We start from the raw sequence: 22,432 nt of genomic DNA, 5'->3' as shown, positions 1-22,432 counted from the left end.
TCAACCGCATGGTGTAACCGTGATGATCTCTTTTCGGCGGAGTCCGGGAAGTGAACACAGTTGGGTTATGTATGAACGTAAGTTGGTTCAGGATCACTTATAGTTTCACGACCGTTGCGTAGTTTCTCTTTCTTACTCTTGTACTCGTAAGTTAGCCACCATAGTTGCTTAGCGCTTGCTGCAACTTCACCTCATAACCACATCCTGCCTATAAGCTTAAATAGTCTTGATCTCGCGGGTTTTGAGATTGTTGAGTCCTCATGACTCACAGATACTACCAAAATAGTTGCAGGTGCCGATGATACCCAGTGCAGGTGAAGCTACCGAACTCAAGTGGGAGTTTGACGAGGACCTTGGCCGTTACTACGTGTCTTTCCTGATGATCAGTAGTGAAGCCCAGTTGGGACGATCAGGGATCTAGCATTGGGGTTATCTTCTTTTCTTTTGGATTTGTCTGTAGTCGGACTATGTGTGTACTCTGAACGATGTATGAATTATATGTTCATTGTGTGACATGGAGATTGTAAGCCAACCCTCTATTTATCCCTTCTTGTTCATTACATAGGATTATGTGAAGATGACCCTTCTTGCGACAAAACCACAATGCGGTTATGCCTCTAAGTCGTGCCTCGACACGTGGAAGATATAACCGCATCGTGGGCGTTACACCGGCCCGGCCCGGCCCGGCCATTGGGCTGAAAATCTAGGCCGGGCCCGACCCGGGAGCAGCAACGGGCCGGGCCGGGTCGGGCTTTTTCAAGCCGGGTCGGGCCGTGCTTCCCATGGCCAGGACTAGGAAGAGCAGAGGCAGGCGTCCCGCGTCGAATTCGGGCTCTTCTGTCGCCACCATGGAGGCTGGCTCCAGCGCTCAAATCAAGCTCTCAGGCATGGGCTAGTTCAAAGAGGAGGATTCAAATTTAGCCAAGGGTGATAATTAAGGTCATTTCCCTTATTTTCACCTGGTTGGAACGATTTGTTTAACGATCTATATTTCAGAACGGAGGGAGTATATATATAGCCCACAATCTGTAAGAAATTTAGTACCGACCAACAAAAGTTTAGGGGAGGGGATTACTTGTGCTCGTGCACTGCTGTAGGAGGCACAGCCGCACGGTAGATGACGAAGAGGAGCCGCCAGGAACACCGGAGCCGCACTGGTGATGGAGGCACCGCCAGGGGTGGATCGGCATTGCCTAAGGTAGGGGCAAGCTTCGACAGTTGGGTCGCCGGCAGCTACGGGAGAAACAGGAGGGGTCGTTCGGGCTGGCTCTCTGTGGGCAGAAGGTCGACCGCATGCAGAGGCTGGTCTCCCGACTGGGCCGGCCCATGCAGCTAGCGAACAACGAAAACTGTGCGCTCGAGAAAAAGAAAAAACGTATAGTTTTTACCACACAGGGTTATGAAGACATTGAGGGGGATTTGAGAGTGAAAACTATACTCCATTGGTTCAAACACAAGACCCAGTGCTTCACATGAAGTACGGCCACCACATGAGGTAGCGACTACCTGAAGACCAAACCAAGTGCAGATTTGAACGCTTTTAAAATTTTGAACGCAAAACATTATTTGGAAAAAAAGCGTGAATATGTATGAAACTGCCAACACTTTTTCAAAATTGTGAATAAATTTTGAAAAAACTCAAACATTTGAAAATGCAAATAATTGTTGGAAATGGAAACATTTTTCTAAACTCTCCCAAACAATTGAAAACACGAACATTTTTCTAAAACTGGAACATTTTTCAAATTTCAAATTAATTTTTGGATAGGCAAAACATTTAATTGGACCAGTTTTTTCAAACTCCCAAACAACATTTGAAAAAAAAATTGAATATTATTTTGAACTTCCTGTACAAATTTTTGAACACGACACATTTATGAAAATCTGTGAACAAAAAATAAGAAACAAAAAATACCAGAAAACCAGTCCAAAAACGGTTCAGGAACCTTTTACTAGGTTCCCAAAACCAGTAGAAACCAGGGCTATAACCCTCCAAAAGGTTCCCAAAACCAGATGCGATCTACTCGGCAGCTGTCTTAGATGGGCCGTCCAGTCGTTCGCTTAGTGTTGTCGCTATGTGCTTACCTCTATAGTTATATGCAGAGAGCGCAAATAGGAAATTCAGTTCAGGCTCTCTCTCTTCTCCCTCAATTTTTTTCGGAAAACACTAACACCCAAATATGGGGGGCATTGCACTCGCCCACACGCATGAATCACCGTTCATTTAATTTCGCACCAATCCTGACACGGTGAGGGCAATTTTTGTGTGCACGTAGGGACAAGGTCGGTGTGTGAGTATTGTCAGTTCGCCCGTATGCTGTTTCCCCCGCGACAAGACTAGTTGCGAGTCGGGGCGTGCGGTGTAACTGCCGTCGCGCCCGCACGCCACGCACGACTTCTGTTTTCCATTCTCCCACGACTGCCCATTTTTCCTACTCTCGCACGCCCAAAGCTGTCATTTGCCATGTTTTTTGCAGGGTACATGACAATGCCCCATTTTGTGATTGTAAGCAGATGACAACTCTCTGTTACCCGAACATGTTATTGTTCCCACGTCTGTTTGTAACGCTACATGGCAACTGCCTAGTGTTAGTAGGTGGCAACTCCTAAAGATACCACTGTCGCCCACATGCCCGTCTCCTCTCCCACACACCAAAAGCTTTCAGTTGTCAGTGTTTTTGCAGGGTACATGGCAACTGCCCTATTATGCTTGTAAGCAGATGGCAACTCTCTCTTTTACCCGAACATATTTTTTGCCATGTTTTTGTAGTGCTACATGGCAACTGTCTAGTGTTAGTAGGTGGAAACTCCTAAAGTTTTAAAATCATGACAACTATAGTAGACCAGACCATACATGGCAACAGCTGCAGTTGCCAAAAATGGCATCCGACACTTGACCTGAGATGGCAACTGCAGTTGAGCAACCATGGCAACTGGCAGTTTAAACGAACATGGAAGAGGGTCCGAACCATGGCAATCGCGGCGGGACGCGTGGTGACTACCACACGGGGCGTGTAGCTTGCAGGCGGGGAGGGTGGACGGCCAAGCACGGGTCGTGCGAGCCGCGTGGTTCGCTCGCCCAGACCCGCGGACGATCGCGCCGCACACCGAACATGCGGGGCAGTGACGGGGTGCGCCGGACATGCTTGTGCGGACGGGCCTGTGTCGATGCCACACGGGGCGTGCGACACATCCTCCTAGATGCCACACGTGTGGCAGCTATTGTCGTGTTTTTTTTGAGAAACCTCTCTCTCTCTCTTTCTGTTTCTAGTTTTGGCTAGGCCTTCAATTTCAAGAGAACTACCAGAAGCAGACTGGCAGTTTTCTTTAGCCAATTAGAAAATTGTCCAAGCCCGTTTTCCAGCCCTTTTTGGTGGCGTGGGGTGTATATATTATTGGTGGCGTAGGCTGAACCGTACATGCCATTAACTCTTCCAGTTATTTTAAAACAACGGATTTGCTATTTTGTAGTCGAGTGTTTTCCAATTCGTTGTCATTCAAAATCTATCTCCGTCCGTTCTCGCGCAAAGATTCGTGCTGGGTCCTGTGGTTTTTCGGGTTCGTTTTCTTTGTCGGGCGCGCTTTTGTTTCTGCCTCAGCTCGTTACCACTGCCCGACGCGGTACTGTTTGGTTTTTGTCCTTTTTGAAGTTTTGGGTGCCTTTTCCCTTTTTCATTTGGACGCCTCTGTTTCGATAAGGCTGAGAGGAGAGAGCTCGAGGAGGCGATTCCTTCTATTCATGTTGATTTCGAGATATCCCACTGCTCGATCTTGCATTCTCCCCCTTCTCTTCGATCCTTGGTTTACCGCGGTTTGTCGTTCTTGTCTTCTCCCTCCCCCGTGGGATTTGGCTTGTTGTTGTGCCAGTGTAGCTGTAGCTTCCAGATTTAGGTGAGTTTGTTGTTGTAGGTTTTATTGTTCTTTGTAGTCCGCCATGATTTCTTCTATTAGTTTTAGGTCTTCGGTATAGGCGCTGGTAGGTGGTTGTTCAAGGTCATCTGATGGTTTTGGTCGTCTCGCCTTCCTCGTTGAAGTTCTCCCCAGTCCAGTGCTGATTTGTTTCCTTCGCTGTAGATGTAGAAGTAGGTGAGGCTGTAGTTGTAGCGGTGAATATCCTCGTGTTTTTGTTGCAGATGGTAGTTGTAGTGCATGGATATAGCAGTGGATTCGATCCCCTGTGATTCTTTTCTGCTAGGCTGGTGGCTGGATGTCCGTTCCGTCTGTTTTTTTTGTTAGATGTAGTTGATTCTGATGGCCCGTGCGATGTAGATGTAGATGTAATGTGTATCCTTCGTCTGATTTTGTTTGCCCTTCTATGTAGATGTAGCTGCTTTTTGATTCAGTTACCTGCTCACTATGGTTTCTGATGTGTTCAGTTTCCTGCTTAGTAGTAAGTGTCTCATGTATTGGTTCATGTTGTTGTTGTAGTTCTTGAATTTGTTCAGTTACCTGCTGGGCAGTTTAGATGCAGGTGTTTAGTTTCCCTAGTTTAGGGTTTTCTCAGTGTATCAAATTCAACGAGTCAGCTCTGCTTTATCCTGTGTCTATATGGTTTCTTGGTGCATTTCACTGGGTGTATTTCACTATAATCCACATTGTGTTTTTTAGGCCCTGTATTGGTTCAGTAGGTGTTTTCCCTTTTTTGTCAGTGTTAGATCATCCTACTGAATTTGTGTGTACTAGCCCTGTAGTGCTGATGTATTTTAGTGTAAGCTCAGAAACTTTTGATGTATTTTCAGTGTAATATTACCCCGGAATTATATGTATTTTATCCCATATTTTGAGTGTATTTGTCAGTGTAATATACCCTAGAATTATAGTGTAATTTAGCCCATATTTTCATGTAATACCCATGATTTTTTTTGTATTTACAGTGTATTAGAGTGTAATTTACACTGTAATTATAGTGTAATTTGTCCCATAATTATAGTGTAATTCTCATGCTACTTATATGTAATTACAGTATAATCTTTCCCATAATTATAGTGTAGGTTTCCCATAATTTCAGTGTAGCCCTGATGCTTCTTATATGTAATTACAGTATAAAATTCCCCCTAATTACAGTGTAAGTTCTCCTATAATTACAGTGTAACCGTCATCCTTTCCATAATTTTCTGTTTTTTTCTTTTAATTTCAGGCTCATTCTTGTTATATATTCTTTGTATCATTGCGCTGTAGTTCTTGTGATTATGATCTATATTTGAGTCGTCCACTGTTGTATTTGCGGTGCAGTATTTGTATTTTCGTTGTAGTTTGTCAGGAGGTAGCTAGTTTGTTGTGTATCAGTTTTTTTCTTTTAATAGTGGTATTTAATTGTTTGAATTACATTGTAATACCAAATATTTACTCTACAATGGGATTTGCAGTGTAATATACCCTAGATTTACGCTGTAATATACCCCGAATTACACTACAATTTGCCCGGTTTACTGTGTAATTTGCCTGCAGAGTTTCACTATATTTACACTGGTTTTTACACTATATTTTGAGTGATACTCGCACTGGTACTCTGTAAGTTACACTGTAATTTGTCCAGATTTACGCTGTAATACCCCTAGATTTACTTTTGTAACTTACCTCTGAATTTCCCACTGTTAATCCATGTGCTACTTTCACTGCAATATACCCCATATTTACACTATATTATCTTCTGTTTTTGGCAGTGTAATTCATGTGCCTTTTCTATGTAATTTTCCTAGATTGATGTGCAATTTGCCTCAGAGTTTGACTGTATTTAGTTTGGTTTTGAGTGATACTTGCACTGTACGCTGTAAGTTACACTGTAATTGCCCAGATTTACGCTATAAACACCCCTAGATTCACTTTTGTAATTTACCTCTGAATTTCCCACTGTAATTCATGTGCTACTTTCACTGCAATATACCCTATATTTACACTATATTATCTTCAGTTCTTGGCAGTGTAATTCAGTGCTTTTTCTATGTAATTTGCCTAGATTACTGTGTAATTTGCCTCAGAGTTGACTGTATTTAGTCTGGTTTTGAGTGAAACTCGCCACTGTAAGTTACACTATGTCATGCCAGATGCAATGATTGATATTTACGCTGTTGTTCCACAGTTTAGTCTTCGCTGTAATATGCCTCAGATTTACCCTGTAATTTCGCTGATTCATTTGCACTATATATGATGAAGGATATACTCTGCACAGTGTATTTGTACTGAGATTTATATTGTAATTCAGCCACATTACTATGTAATTTTCAGCTTCTTTACTCCGTACACCTTTTTCATTTCTTTCTTTTCATGTGTCATGTAATCTGTTTTTTAGGTTTAGTTTCATGGGGAGGCTACGGAAAGTCTCTCACAAGGATGTTCTGCCAGTCTTTTATTAAGAATGTTGATTCTTTGAATGATCCTTTTGTGCCTAACGACTTTGCGGAAGATGGTTCTAATGCTATGTCTTTGGTAGTTATTTCTGTCTTATTCTCTTGTTTATTTTCTTCTTTATTCTCTCTTTCAGTTTTATTAATTCTTGTGTCTGTTGACTGTACCTTTTTTCAGTAACTTTCTGGTGATGATGGACAATTTGAGAAAGCTCTTTTCGAGTTCTATGTGAATCATGTGAGTTTTTATATTCTAGTTCTAATTCATGCATTGTTTTTATGATGACTTATCTGTTTATTTGGATTGATGCTTGTATTTTTTTTGTTTTTCCAGAAGGCATGTGGTTTAGTCCCTTTTTTGTCTTGACTTTATTTTCTGTTCTTCTCTATTTTGGTTGCACATCTCATGGAATTTTGGTAGGGTTTGCCCCCAATGTATCTTCATTTATTTTAAATTTTAATGTACTTCTCCTTTTGTTTTTGCAGAGGCAGAAACGATCTTATGATTTGCCAGTTTGTTCAACATTCACTAGATATTCTGGAAGGTTTTCTCAGGTGTTGTGCAACCAAACAGAGAAAGAACAGTCAACAAGCATTCTTTTTCTTCCATCATGTCAACAAGTATTTTTGAGAGATTTTTCTGAACCTGTGGATTGTCTCTGAATGACCTTCCTCTGTCCTCAACCAAGTTTTTGCATCTGTTCTTTCCCCCTTGCTCTCTCCAGGTACTTGCCCCTCTACCATGTCTTTGTTTGTTGCGGTTCTTTGTTCTTCTTCTCTCCCCCTCTCCCATGGCTCCTCCTAGATGAGTTCTGTGTGTAACAGTGTAAGTGAGATCTGAGGGGTAGGGTAGTAGAGTTTGGGACCTTGCGTGGGATGCAACATGCAAAGTTGAAGAAGGGTCCTGGGAGTCGCCAGCTACTTCCTGATTTTAGTTTTTTTCTTTGTCAGGTGCTTTGTGGTCCAGCAAAGGAAAATGGGCATGGGCGACCGATCCAGGATGGTTTTGTATTGGTTAGTTAAACCCGGGTCAGATTTTTAGCCTGGCCCTTTTTTTGGGCATACAAACATACAACTGTAGTAGGTTTTTGGACATACAGCTGTCAACATTTGATTTGTTAGGAAATTTGAATGTTTTCCAATTGTAAATTAGTCAAATGCCAAATAGACAGTCCCAACTAAAACAATTTGGTTCAGTTATTGATGGAGGAAAACCCTATTTGCCGCTCTCTGCGCCAAACAATCGGGGTTCCGCACAGGGGCTATCGAGCGAACGACGTGCATGGGCCGGCCTGTTAAGCGTTCAAGTACACCGGTTTTGAGAACCTTCTATGACTGTTCCTAGCCGGGTAATTTTTCGGTTTTGGGAAACTTCTAGGAAGTTCCTGAACCGGTTTTTCTTTTTATATTTATTTTCGCTTTTATTTTTTTGTTCTTTCCTTTTTCGTTTTTTCTCTTTATATTTCCTGTCTTTTTTCTTTCTTCTTGCTCTTTTTTTGACTTTTTTCTTTTTGCAACGAATGTTTTCAGAAATTTTTCTAAAAGGTGAAAATTTCAGTTTTTGTTCCTCCTTTCAAAAAATGTTCCTGTTTTCTAATTTTTGTTCAGAAATTTCATAAAATTTTAGAATGTCAAAAATTGTTATCTTATTTTTAAAAAGTGTTCGTCTTTTCAAATTCTTTTCACAAACTAAAGGATGTACGGTTTCAGAAATATGTTCTCGCTTTCAAAATTTGTTCAAAATTCTAAACATATTCCTATTTGAAAATTTTCTTGCAAATTCAAAAGGTGTTTGTGTATTTGTTTCATGAATTAGAAAATGTTCAGGAATTTCAAAACATGTTCCCATTATTAAAAATGGTTCAAAAAATTTCATAAAAATGTGCACGTTCTCATTTTTGAGTTTTGAAACTGTTCAGTTTCAAAATTTTGTTCATAAATTTTAAAAAATGTTCGGGTGGTTCGAAACATGTTCCCGTTTTCATCAATTGTTTGCAAAGTTCAAAAGTGTGCATGTTTTCATTTGTTCAGGAGTTTCAAAATTGTTCAGTTTCAAATTTTTGTACATAAATTTCAAAACATATGGTACAAACACGTTCCCATTTTCAAAAAACAAATCAAAAATTTCGAATATGTGCACGTTTTCATTTTTTCTGGAGTTTCAAATTTTTGTTCACAAATTGCAAAAAAAAATCGCAATTTTCAAATATGTGCATGTTTTCATTTTTTTCAGGAGTTTCGAAATTGTTCAGTTTCAAGTTTTCAAAAAATGTTCTAGTTTTCACATTTTTCAAAATATTTTCCCGTTTCAAAAAAATGTTCCTGATTTATCCAAATATTTCAGTTTTTTTTGTTGCAAATCACCAATTTGCTTTTGTGTCACATCCTTGTTTTTAATACAAATGTTATTCAAGGTATAATTTGGATCTGCGCTGCGGGATTGGTTCTTTAAGCTTGGCGCTACTGTAGAATTGGTAACGACTGCTAGCTCAGCTGGTAGTACCGGTAGGTTTAGTGCCAGTCCTGGGTTCGTATTCTTGTGACCGTGGTATTTCTTTTTTAGCTACTGTGCACTGTCATTCGCTATAATCCTGGGCCAGCCCAGTTGGACACCCGCCTATGCGAAACCGCCCCTCTTTGCCGCAGCGAGCGGCGAATAGGATCCTATATGGCAGGTGTGGTGGGCGAATCCTATTTGCCGCTCGAGTGCGGCAGACGAACGCGCGAGCAACCCACGGGCCGGCCCACTTCAAGAAAGCTACCGGTTTCGGGAACCTTCTAGAAGGTTCCTTAAACCGGGGTTTTCCAGTTTTTCTTAATTTTTCTCTTTGGTTTTTTCTATTTTTTTTTTCTTTTTTCTTTTTATTCTTTTTCTTTGTGTTTTTCATTTAAAATTTTAACTATTCATAAATTATAATTTAAACATTCTAAAAAGTTTGAAATTCAAAAAAGTTCTTTTATGATTCAAAAGAAATTCACGTTTTCAAAAAGGTTCACCGCAGTGAAAAAATCTGCAACGTACATGGAATAAATGTTCACTGTGTACAAAAAAATGTTCCACTGTGTACAAAAAATGTTCATCGTGTATAGAAAAATTGTTCAGATTGCATTTCAAAAAACGTTCACCACAGGAAAAAAAATGTGCAACGTACATGGTAAAAATGGTCACTGTGTACAAAAAAAATGTTTATCGTGTATAGAAAAAACTGCTTCAGATTGCATTTCAAGAAAAGTTCACTGCAGTGAGAAAATGTGCAACGTGTATTGAAAAAATGTTCACTATGTACAAAAAAATGTTCATCGTGTATAGAAAAATTGTCAGATTGCATTGAAAAAATGTTTACCATATTTTTCAAAAAATGTCGGTGTATATTTGAAAATGTTCGCCATATAATATTCAAAATGTTCAGTATGTATTTACATTTATTTTTTAAAACATTTGTTCACTGTTCATAAAAGATTCTTCTTAATTCGGAATTAGTGTCGTTATTAAACAATATTCGCATTTTTCAGAAAATATGTTGGCACATTTGTCCAACAAATGTGTCGCAAATTGAGAAAAAAGGTATCTGGTACTGTACTTTAGTGCTAGCGCACCGTTTTAGTCACAACTGGGTTTCGCAGACGACTGCCTATAGGCGTATCTATTCGTGGCGAGGTCCACCATCGGGCTATAGCTTCGCGTGATTTTTTCGCCTCCGCTTGAGGCATGCCAATGGGCTGGTAAACAATTTTTCGAATTTTTTTTCAACATATTTAAATCCAATGAACAAAAATTTGCATTCGATGAACATTTTTTGAAAATGATGAACAAAAGTCAGTTAACAATTTCTGAATTTTGGTGAACATTTTCAATTCTAATGATCAAAAAAGTTGAATTTGATGAACACTTTTGAAAATGAAGAACGAAAATTTGATTTTAGTGAACGTTTTTTAGGTCAATGAACAAATTTTGAATTTTGGTGAACATTTTTTCAATCTGATGGACAAAAAGTTGAATTCGATGAACATTTTTTGAATTGGTGAATATCCTTTTAAGAGTGATGAACCTATCTTGAATTCAATGAAAGAAAAAGTGTTCGTGAATTTGAAAAGAAAATTTGCCAAAAAATAGTGGAAAAGTAAAGAGGAAACAAGAGGAAAGAAAAAGGAAAACAGGAAATGTCGATCACATTAAAAATGTTCGTGCTTTCAAAAAAAATGTTCACTATTTTAAAAAAATCGTTCATAAATTCAGAAATGTTCCCGGTTGAAGAGAATGTTTATGAATTCAAAAAGTGGTCATCACATTTAAAAAAAATGTTCACAATTTAAAAAAATGCTCACGATTTCAAGAAAAATAGTCACGAATTAAGAAAATATTCACGGTTTTAAAAAATGTTCATGACATTTTTAAAACATTGACGATTTAAAAAAATGCTCACGATTTCAAGAAAATTGTTCGCGAATTCAGAAAATATATATAGTTTGAAGAGATTGTTCAAGAATTAAAAAAATGTTGACGTTTGAAAAAAAGTGCTCACGATTTGAATAAAAATGTTCGCGAATTTAAGATGTTCATGAATTAAAAAATGTTCGCTATATCGAAAAATTGTTCGTGAATTTCATAAAATGTTCATGATTTAAAAAAATTCGTTATTTTTTCATGATTTCAAAAAACATTCACTATTTTAAAACATGTTCACGAATTTAAAAGATTTTCGGAAATGTAGAAAACAAAGACTAAGTTGAAAACAGAAAATAGAAAGAAAACAAAAGGAAAAAGGAAAAGAAAAAGAAACGCAAAAGAAAAAGAAAAAGAAGGAAAAACCAAAAAAACTAAAAAAAATACTGCTTTTGGGGAAGGTTCTAGAACCTTCCCAAAGCCGGTGGGAAATAAACTGCAGAATGGGCCGGCCCATACACGAACCGGGAGGTCGCCCGGGGTGCGCGCTACGGTGCTAGCGCGCGACCTACGCCGCCTATAGGATCTGCCTTATTGGTGGCCTTCTGAATAGTTCGACGCCACAGGTAGGCACAATCGTAGTGGCATGACAAAAAGTTACACGCCATCGGTAACCTATGTCAGACAAGACTTTGGATCCCAAATACTAGTGACGTGAATTTTAGACTGCACGCCACCAGTAACCTATTATTGATGGGATACCAAATATGACAACCGCCACCTCTATTTAAAATTAGTGGTGGTGTTGATTGAAACTAGCGTGTCACCAATAGAAGTTCTGTATAAGCATTTCTCTGCTAGTGAATAATTCACCTAATTAAATTTTCGGTCTTATTAGTTGTTTCGCTTCTTCGTGGCAATTCGTCTTTGCGCCAATGGCTGCAGTTGGTGTCTTCAAATAGTTCATCTAACTTTCATTTTAAGTCTCAAATAGTTCATTTAACTTCTGGGTTGCAGAGCATCGCTTAACTTTTTTTTTTGAAACCGCATCGCTTAACTTTTTGGTTGTAGTTCAATTACATCGCTTAACTTTTGGGTTGCATTCCTCATGTCATCAATAAATCGCAAAAGCAAGATATGTGTAATGATCATTGTCAAGGAAAATACAAATGCAATATGAACATAATCATTGCAAACGTTCGGTTGGACAACTGATTCTTGATGTAGGTCGCGAATCGGTTAAGATGTAATTTGGACACATTCCCTACTTTGTCTTTCCACAAGAACATCTTAACGATTGTCTTAGAGAGCACAAATTAAGATCACTAGATGACCCGTTTGCGCCAATTGGCGCAAAGACCAACTACAGCTTAGAAGTTAAGCGAACTATGTGAAATATAAAATGGAAGTCAAGTGAACTATTTGAAATATAAAATGAAAGTTAAGTGAACTATTTGATGAGACCAACTGCAGTCAATGGTGCAAAGATCGACTGTAGCCAAGAAGAGAAGCAACTTCTTCCAAGCATAAGTGAATTTAGGATTGTTTGAGTGTCAAATTGGTCTTTTACTGCTAGATTTTCAGTATTAAATCCAGCCCAATCCTAAGAAAAATATCAATCGGTTGAGATAGGTAGATAGAATTCAGTATGATCAATGTAGAGAATGATTGTGTGCATCGATCTCTCATTGATCGTGCACTAGGGGCTTGCGCGCGCGCACACACACAGGTACAAGGGGTGCGACTGGTGTCTTGTCTCCCAACTGCTTCAACCCGTAAAGAGAACGAGAGAGCAAGAACACGTGGTCCGGATAGTCGGTGTCGACGAAACCAGAAGGTTGTTGAGAAAACACTTGCTCGTTGAGATGGCCATGCAAGAAAGCATTGGACACGTCGAGCTGCTGAACTGGCCAGGCACGAGAAATGGCAAGTTGGAGGACAGCGAATCATGCCCAGTTTGACAACCGGGGCGAAGGTGTCGGTGAAGTCCACGCCGGCGCGCTGTCAGAAACCGCGCACCACCCAACGCGCCTTGTAGCGCTCAAGGGAACCGTTGGGGCAAGTCTTGTGGCAGAAAATCCACTTGCCAGTGATAAGATTGGCACAGGGAGGCTGCGAGACAAGCTGCCACGCACGGTTGCGCTGAAGGGCGTCGAACTCCTCACGCATCGCAGCAAGCCAGTTCGCATCCTGAAGGGCTGCGTGTGCGGAAGGGTAGCGGAGACGGGGCCGAGGTAGACGCGACACACGCATACTCATCGGAGTGTAGCGCGTGCTAGGACGATACGTCCTAGTCCGAGCCCGAGTAACCACACCGACGAGAGGTGCGATTGTAGCCGACGAAACCGAGAGGGCGAAACCGCGAGGAGGAGGTCGAGCCGGTCTCCTAGGACTCCGAGGGGCACCTGGCGGTGGCGCCAGAGGCCACAGCGGCGCCCAAGGGGGCCATGGCGGCTGGGACGCTCGAGGGGCTACGGCGGCAGGGATGCCCGAGGGTGCGGCCTCACCCGAGGAAGCGCCAAAGGCCGCGGCGGTGGGGGCGCCCGAGGGGGCGGCCTCACCCGAGGAAGCGCCAAAGGCCGCGGTGGCGGGGGCGCCCAAGGGGCGGCCACACCTGAAGCACCGCGGGAGGGGTGGCCGGCGCGGGAAGCATAGTCAAGGCGGGGCCTAGTGCTCGGCGCGACGAAGGGGGCGGCTCGCCGTAGGTGGTGGCAGGGGCGAGCCGCGTCGCGGGAGACGCCGAGGAGGATGTTACTTGCTGAAACGGGAACACCAGCTCATGAAAGTACACGTGCCGCGAAGTATAGACGCGGTGGGACACTGGATCATAACACCGGTAACCTTTGGTGTTGGGAGGATAACCGAGAAAGATGCAAGGAACCGACCGGGGAGCGAGTTTGCGAGGGTGGTGGACGCGGTGCTAGGATAACAGAGACACCCGAAAATGCGAAGACCATCATAAGATGGGGCTGCACCGAAGAGGAGCTGGTGAAGAGCATAGTTCCAGCGAGGACGACACAGACAAATGTTAATTAGGAGGCTGGCGGTCGCAAGAGCGTCCGGCCAGAACCGAGGAGGCACGTTGGAGTGGAAGAGCAACGTGCAGATACAGTCATTATGAGTGCGGATGATGCGCTCAGCGCGGCCATTCTGCTGCGACGTGTAGGGGCAAGTGAGGCGAAATATGGTGCCGTTAGACGGAAGGAGATTGCGGACGGCAACGTTGTCAAACTCTTTTCTGTTGTCAGTTTGTAAGGCAAGAATAGGACGACCAAACTGTGTGGTGACATAGGAGTAAAAAGCGGTGAGTGTGGCAAGAGCGTCAGATTTGCGACGGAGAGCAAATGTCCACACATAATGGAAAAAATCATCCAATATCACCAAATAGTATAGATAACCCGTGTTGCTTGCAACCGGGGACGTCCAAACATCACTATGCAATAAATGAAACGGAAAAGTGGAAATGTTTGTAGACTCGCTAAAGGGAAGACGAACGTGCTTGCCGAGACGGTAGGCCTCACAAGTGTGGTTGTTAACCTTATTACATGAGAATGAAAAACTCTAAAGAATCTAACGCAAAATAGTGGAGTTGGGATGATCGAGGCATGCGTGCCAGAGAGCGACACTAGCGGCGAGGGCGGCTGGACGGGTGGTGGTGGCAGCGGAAGGATGCACCGGGTAGAGCTCGTCCGGGCTATCACATCGGTGGAGTACCATCCGTGTATGGGCGTCCTGCACAGAAAAGCCAACATCGTCAAATTCAACAGTAATAGGATTCTCACGAGCAAGGGACGAATAGAGACAAGGTTGGTAACTAAGTCAGGAGAGACAAGAACATTAGACATATTAATAGGAGTAAAAGTGGAAGGAAACGACATATGACCAACATGTGTAATGGGTAGAGAGAACCGTTACCAACAGTGATACGAGTTGGAGTGTGAATGGGAGTGGAAGACGTGAGGTTACTGGGATGAGTAGTCATATGAGCAGTGGTGCCCGAGTCCATGTACCAGTCACCGCCACCACATAGTTGCTAGGTGACGGAGCCGAATGCAAGGCGGCGAAGAGGGCTGGATCCCACGGCGGCGGCACCTGGGGTGGGTAGAACCCGCCGTAGGCAGGCGCGGGGGGCGGCGCTGTAGCCGCCCATGTCCGGCGAAGCCGGGTAGGGGGCGGCGCTAGGCGCGGCGAAGTACGCCTGGTGGCTCGCCGAACGGGGCCCAAGAATGCCCGGGGTGAGAGCCCAAGGAACCGGCATCGAATATGCATGAACAATGCCCGTCCACAGATTGGTGTCGTAAGTCCACTGTGGGTTGGCTTGCTGTTCCTGACGGGGGCCCCCCCATGCGCCTGTTGCTGTTGCTTGCGGCTGCCCCCGCGGAGGTTGTCGCGCCGCCCGCCACCCGGCGGCTGCTGCTGAAGGGCAGCGGGAGGGGCGGGGGGCGCGGGCGAGAGGGGAAAACCTCGGGGGCGCGGGCTGCTGCCGGGGCGTGTGGCGGCGGGGCGCCGCGAGAGGTGCCGACGGCGAGGGCCTGGTGCTGCACACGCTTCTTCGCCCCTTGATCCGGCGCTTCTCCAACCGCAAGTACACCACAAACTTGGGGAAGGAGGGCTCCGTCATCAAGGTGATGTTGGAGGCGGTGTTGCCGAAGTCCTCGTTGAGGCCGGCGGTGAGCGTGCTGAGGAGGAGGTCGTCATCAACCTTGGTGCCGATGTCAGGAGTTCATCCGCCAATGTCTTCAAGCAGCGGAAGTAGTCATCGATAGACTGGTCATCCTGATGACAGTCAAAAAATTCCTGCTGCAGAAAAACGCGGCGCTGAAGCTTGTTGTTAGTGAAGAGGCCGTTGAACTTGACCCACACGGCGCAGGCGTCATCACCATCGCTCACGTCCATGTGAAACAGGTCCTTGGAGATGGTGGTGAAGAACCACCGGATGAGCGTGGCGTCGATCGCGGTCCACTTAGAGTCGCCCACCATGGCGCGGGAGTCGACGGTGCCGTCAACATGATCCACGAGATTGTTCTCGCGGAAGGGCAACGAAAAGTACGTATTCCACGCGAAGTACGTGGAGTCAGTGGCATCGAGGACGACAGGGACGCGTTCGTGGATGTTGATGTCGCGGATGTCAGTGGGGTCCGGCCCGACGAAGGGGTTGAAGTAGGTGGAGGCATTGGACGATATGGCGGCTGCGCGGGGATGAGGGGAGAGGCGGCGGCTAGGGTTGGGTGATGGTGCGGCGGGAGAGGCGGCGCGACAGGGGAGGGAAGGCGCGGCTGCGGGTAGGAGGGGAGGCGTGGCGCGGGGAGAGGGGAGCGGCGGCGGCTAGGGTAGGCGGAAGCGTTTTAGGAGAGGTTCGGGACGATATCTGATACCATATAGAGAATGATTGTGTGCATCGATCTCTCATTGATCGTGCACTAGGCACATATATATAGGTACATATGGGATACGACCGGTGTCTTGTAGGGAGAGAGACACTACATATACGGCATACAAAACCCGGACCTACGTGCATGTACACATGTTCAACAGTCAAAATTGCTACTAGGTAGAGAGATACTTCCTATGTCATCTCATCTCTAACATGAATTCAATCTGACTCTTAGCTTGTTACAAACGCACCTTTCTCCATGGCTTATGTTCACAAGTCACAACACTTCGAAACTTGCCTGATTGAAAATCTGACACGAGAGATGCCCGCCCTCTCCTAATGTAAACTTACAGAATTAAACGTTTTATACTTGTATACTCTAAGCTTTGATAGCGACGTACGATTTGAATCTCAATCAGAACCAGCAGAATTAATCGTTCTTACGGCCCATCCGACTCAAATAAATCGGCGAACCTTGCAATACAAGCACCTTAGAATAGCCGTGAGTTAATCAGTGATTTCTTCTTTCAATCTCGCTGTATTTTGTGTTCTGACTTCTAATGACTGATGGGACTGTGCTGCAGCATCTTTTGGACTTCAACGGACAGCGTGATCTTAACTATGCGGATAGAGAAATGCTGATAGAAGACCTGGTATGCTTGAGATGTTTTGATACATTTTTTTCTATTAAAATACTCTGTTTTGCTGATCTGTCCTCGGTTCCTTCTGACTCTGATTACGATGCAGGTAAGGGAAATCACAGCATTGTGGCAGGCAGATGAATTGAGGCGCCATAAACCTACACCAGTTGATGAAGCTAGGGCTGGTAATTAAGAAAATTAAGGCTCCTGGCTTTCTGGTTTGTCCATGCATGATACTACAAATGATTTCAAAACAATTTCTTGACTCTCGTAGGCCTTCATATTGTGGAACAATCCCTCTGGAAATCGATACCACGCTATCTTCGCCGTGTCAAGAAGGTTGCGACAACAACTACTGCGGTTCAATGAATTTAACTTCTTTTCACTTGTTAGGATAAGTTGTATAGGGACAGGAAAGTAGTTTAAATTGTATTTTGTCTTCTATCCCTTCTTCTGTTCCAACTCCTGTAATCTTGATCGATCAGTTCTCGTTACGATCGATCATTCCTTGTAAGCCATGGCAATGTTTCTATATAATGCAATGCGGCGCAGACGAAGGGTTCTACGCTTCCCACAATACCTTACATGGTAATCAGAGCCCCTTCCTCTCATACATCTAGCCACGACGATTAGATCGATCTAGTTGAATCGAGAAGAGAGAAAAAGAGGATCGCTGAGAGAAAGCTATGGCAGGCACCGCCGCTAGCACCACTACTTCCACCGCAAACTCCTTGACCACATCCACCATGAGTACCCTATCCACCCAATCCGCCGGACTCACCTATGGGTCTTCTTCCACCTCCAGCAGCCCTATTTCTCTCGGTCCACCCCCACCGGAGAAGCTCACAAGGACGAACTTCCTCCTCTGGAAGGCCATCGTGCTACCCTAGATCAAGGGAGCACAGATGGAACACTTCCTGGACGCCGCAACGCCGGCGCCCCCTCCCACTCTCACCATCAACAAGGATGGGAAAGACGAGCAGATCTTCAACTACGCCCGCACAATCTGGTATGCTCAACAGCAACAATCGCAAGGTTATCTAATGGTGTCTCTGTCCCATGAGGTTCTTGCCCAGGTGGTGACTCTCCAGACGCCGACCGAAGTGTGGGCGGCGATCCATGCCACTTTTGCTGCTCACACCCAGGCGCAAGAGATCAACAACCACATCGAGCTCGCCAATCTTCACAAAGGGAACTCCACTATGGTGGAGTATCTCACCAAGATCAAGGCACTGGCGGATGAGATCGCCACCATCAGCTCTCCTCTCACAGATCGGGAGATGACCTCCTATGTCCTGAAGGGACTTGACCTCGAGTACAACATCGTGGTGTCAGCCCTGCAAGCCCATGTCGAGCCCATCACCACCCCAGAACTCCTTAGCTTTGAGGCGCGCGTCAATCTTCTGCAAGGTACACATCACCGCCAATCTTCTGTTAACAGTGCTTCTCGTGGGCACGGCAACAGTGGTCGCGGCTGTGGTTACCAAGGTCGTGGCCGTGGCGGCGATCATGGCGGGCGCAGCAACAATCAGGGTCCGCCCCGCTCTGGTGGTGGTGACTGTGGTGGTGGCTACAACAACAACAACTCCTCCAACTCTCGCCGCACTAGGTGTCAACTATGCAAGAAACTGGGCCACGAAGTCATCGACTGCTGGCACCGGTATGACGAGGACTTTGTACGTGATGCATGTCATGCAGTCGCTGCCATCCGGGAGCATGTAGGAGGTGATGGTGATACGGTCTGTTATGCGGACTCCAGCGCTACGGACCATGTCACAAACGATCTAGAAAAGCTTGCTCTTCGCGAGAGATATCATCGCAATGATCAGATTCACACCGCAAGCGGTGGAGGTATGGAAATCCAGCACATTGGTCAAGCTTGTATTAATTAACCTAATCTTAAACGTGATCTAGTTCTCAAAGATGTCCTTCGTGTTCCTGAAGCCGACAAAAATCTAGCATCTATGTCTCGTTTAACTCTCGACAATAATGTTTTCTTTGGGACTCATCCCACCTATTTTTTCATAATGGATCGGGCAACGAGGGAGCTCATTTATCACAGTAGATGCATCGAAGGGCTTTACCCCATCACATCAAGTGTCTTTAGTCGCAAGCGTCGTCGAGTTTACTCCGTCATCAAGCCCTCCTTGGCAAGGTGGCATCAAAGATTAGGACATCCTTCTTCAATAGTAGTCCAGCAAGTAGTCAATAAAGGCAATTTGTAATTGTCAAATAGTTCCAATGACGAGTCTGTGTGTGAAGCTTGTCAATGTGCCAAGAGTCACCAACTTCCCTATCCTGTGTCCAGTAGTGTGTCTCATGCTCCTTTAAAGCTTATTTTCAGTGATGTATGGGGTCATGCAAGAGATTCTTTTGGAAGGAAGAAATATTATGTTAGTTTCATTGATGATTATAGCAAGTTCACCTGGATATATTTGCTTAAGTTTAAGTCAGAAGTATATTCAGTCTTCCAAGAGTTTCAGAAACTTGTTGAGAGATATTTTGATAGGAAAATTCTTGCGGTCCAAAGTGACTGCGGAGGAGAGTATGAGAAACTCAATGCTTTCTTTCGTGACATAGGTATTATTCATCATGTCTCTTGCCCCCATGCTCATCAACAGAACGGCTCGGCTGAGAGAAAACACCGTCACATTTTTTAAGTTGGTTTCTCTTTATTAGCTCATGCTTCCATGCCACTTAAATATTGGGATGAAGCCTTCATCATAGCTACCTATCTCATTAATCGTCTCCCTAGTAGAGTTATTGGCAATACAACTCCATTGGAACGTCTGTTTCATCAAAAACCAGACTACAACTCTCTAAAAAAATTTGGGTGTGCTTGTTACCCAAATTTGCGTCCTTATAATCGCCACAAACTTGAGTTTTGTTCCACTCTGTTTTTTTGGCTATAGTAATCTTCATAAAGGATATAAGTGTTTAGAAGTTGCAACAGGTCGCATCTATATTTCTCGAGATGTTGTTTTTGATGAGACATTGTTTCCTTTTGCAAAACTTCATCTCAATGCCGGAGCCTTACTTCGTTCTGAAATTTCCCTTCTTTCAAACTCTACATCTAATTCTGATCATGAGGGTGAATTAATTAGAACTGATCATGTGCAAAAATCCATGGAAAATTTGGAGAATTTTGATACTTGTGCAGCAGCAGGACGTGATTTTATGTGTTCAGAAACTGCCGAAACTGGCGCTGGATCCCAGGAGGATTTCTCTACAGGCACGGGATCCGAGGCGCAGCGATCCGAGGCAGATTTGCCTGCACGCGCGTGATCCTAGGAGGGAATCAGCGCCGCTGCAGCTGATGCTGCCTGCACACCGGGCACGGGGCCACGTGCAGACGGACTGTCACGCGCTTCTGCGGGGCGGGTGGCCGACAACCCCTCAGGAGCAGACCCCACCAGCTATAACGGGGCCGGTGGCCGCGCGAGTTCTCCTGCGCCAGAAGGCGCTGATCCCGTGAGCCCAGCAGGGCGTGCGGGCTAGCATGCGGCGCGTCGGATCTGGTGCCTGATTTGGATGCATCTCCCGGATCTTCTGTGGCAAGGTCTACAGTGGTGCAACAAACAGTACTACCGTGTCGCCATACAAGATCTCAGTCTGGGATTACAAAGTAGAAGGTTTATACTGATGGTACAATCAGTTATGATTAAACCAAGCAAGCATTTTTTGCTAGTACCGGTGAGCCAACACATTTGCATGATGCCCTTGCTCACAAAGATTGGAAGAAGGCTATGGATAATGAATATGATGCACTCATGAAAAATAAAACTTGGCATTTAGTACCACCAAAAAAAGACAATAATGTGATTGATTGTAAGTGGGTATATAAGATCAAAAGGAAAGCAGATGGGAGTATAGACAGTTACAAGGCTAGGTTGGTTGCAAAGGGTTTCAAGCAAATGTTTGGCATTGACTATGAAGATACTTTTAGTCCAGTTATCAAAGCAACTACTATTCGACTTGTACTATCTATTGCTATTTCTAGAGGATGGTGAAGCCTACGGCAGCTAGATGTTCAGAACGCGTTTCTTCATAGTGTTCTTAAGGAAGAAGTGTTCATGCGACAGCCACCAGGATATGAAAATAAAAACACACCACACTATGTTTGTAAGTTGGATAAAGCTTTGTATGGATTGAAGCAGGCCCCAAGAGCTTGGTATTCAAGGTTGAGCACACAATTACAACGGGTTGGGTTTACACCATCAAAGGCAGATACCTCATTATTCTTTTACAGTAAGAACAATATTACCATGTTTGTTCTTGTTTATGTTGATGATATAATTGTTGCCAGTTCAAATTCAGATGCAACTACCTGTCTCCTTAAGGATTTGAAACTAGAGTTTGCTCTCAAGGACTTGGGAGATCTTCATTATTTTCTTGGGATTGAGGTCAAGAAGGTAAAAGATGGTATACTTCTTACTCAGGAAAAATATGCTACTGACATTCTGATAAGGGTACGTATGGAAAAGTGTAAGCCAGTGAGTACACCTATCTCCATGTCAGAAAAGCATACTATTGAAGCTGGAGAAGTACTTGGAACAAAGGATGCAACTAACTATAGGAGTGTTGTAGGTGCTCTTCAGTATCTGACCCTTACACGTCCTGATATTTCTTATTCTGTGAACAAAGTTTGTCAGTATTTGCATGCTCCTACTACAGCCCATTGGACTGCAGTAAAAAGGATCTTGAGGTATCTTAGATATACAGAGGGACTTGGTCTTCAGATTGTCAAGTCCTCATCTCTTCTTGTGTCTGCCTATTCTGATGCAGATTGGGCAGGGTGTGCTGATGACAGAAGGTCTACAAGTGGCTTTGCTGTGTTTCTGGGAAAAAATCTTGTATCATGGAGTGCAAGAAAACAGGCTACTGTCTCAAGGTCAAGTACTGAGGCTGAGTATAAGGCTTTAGCAAATGCTACAGCTGAAGTCATGTGGATTCAGACATTGCTTCGTGAACTTGGAATTAAAATTCCTCAAGCTGCAAGATTATGGTGTGACAATATTGGTGCAACTTATCTTTCAGCTAACCCTGTTTTTCATGCACGTATAAAGCACATTGAAGTTGATTTTCATTTTTTAAGAGAACGAGTGGCTTCACAAAACCACTTACTATGAAGAGACTGGATGAGTTTAAGTACAATCTTAACCTTGGCAAAATTACTTGAGGTTTAGATTGAGGAGGAGTGTTAGGATAAGTTGTATAGGGAGAGGAAAGTAGTTTAAATTGTACTTTGTCTTCTATCCTTTCTTCTGTTCCAACTCCTGTAATCTTGATCGATCTGTTCTCGTTACGATCGACCGTTCCTTGTAAGCCACGTCAATGTTTCTATATAATGCAATGCGGCCCAGACGAAGGGTTCTACGCTTCCCACAATACCTTACATCACTCCCTCGAGCAATTTTAAATCTTTCTTTTTAACACTTTGCATATAGCATACTGGCAAGCCTCTTCCACTAACCCACACACCAATCAAATTTGGTTCAAGGATGGGTGGCGACCGAGACGGGAATCCTAATGTCACATCAAAAGTAAGGATTAATGGTTTTTTCCTTTTTCTTTCCATATTAGAGGGGTTATACTTGATTGAAACAATTGTCATTTCTATGAGCAGGTGACTCGGAATGTTTCCCTGATGGCCCGTTGGATGGCAATTGACCTGTACATCCGACAACTA

This window comes from Triticum aestivum, chromosome 3A, assembly GCF_018294505.1.
Source record: "Triticum aestivum cultivar Chinese Spring chromosome 3A, IWGSC CS RefSeq v2.1, whole genome shotgun sequence".
Lineage (NCBI taxonomy): Eukaryota > Viridiplantae > Streptophyta > Magnoliopsida > Poales > Poaceae > Triticum > Triticum aestivum.
The sequence above is the reverse complement of the archived record's forward strand: the minus strand, read 5'-3'. Positions refer to the sequence as shown.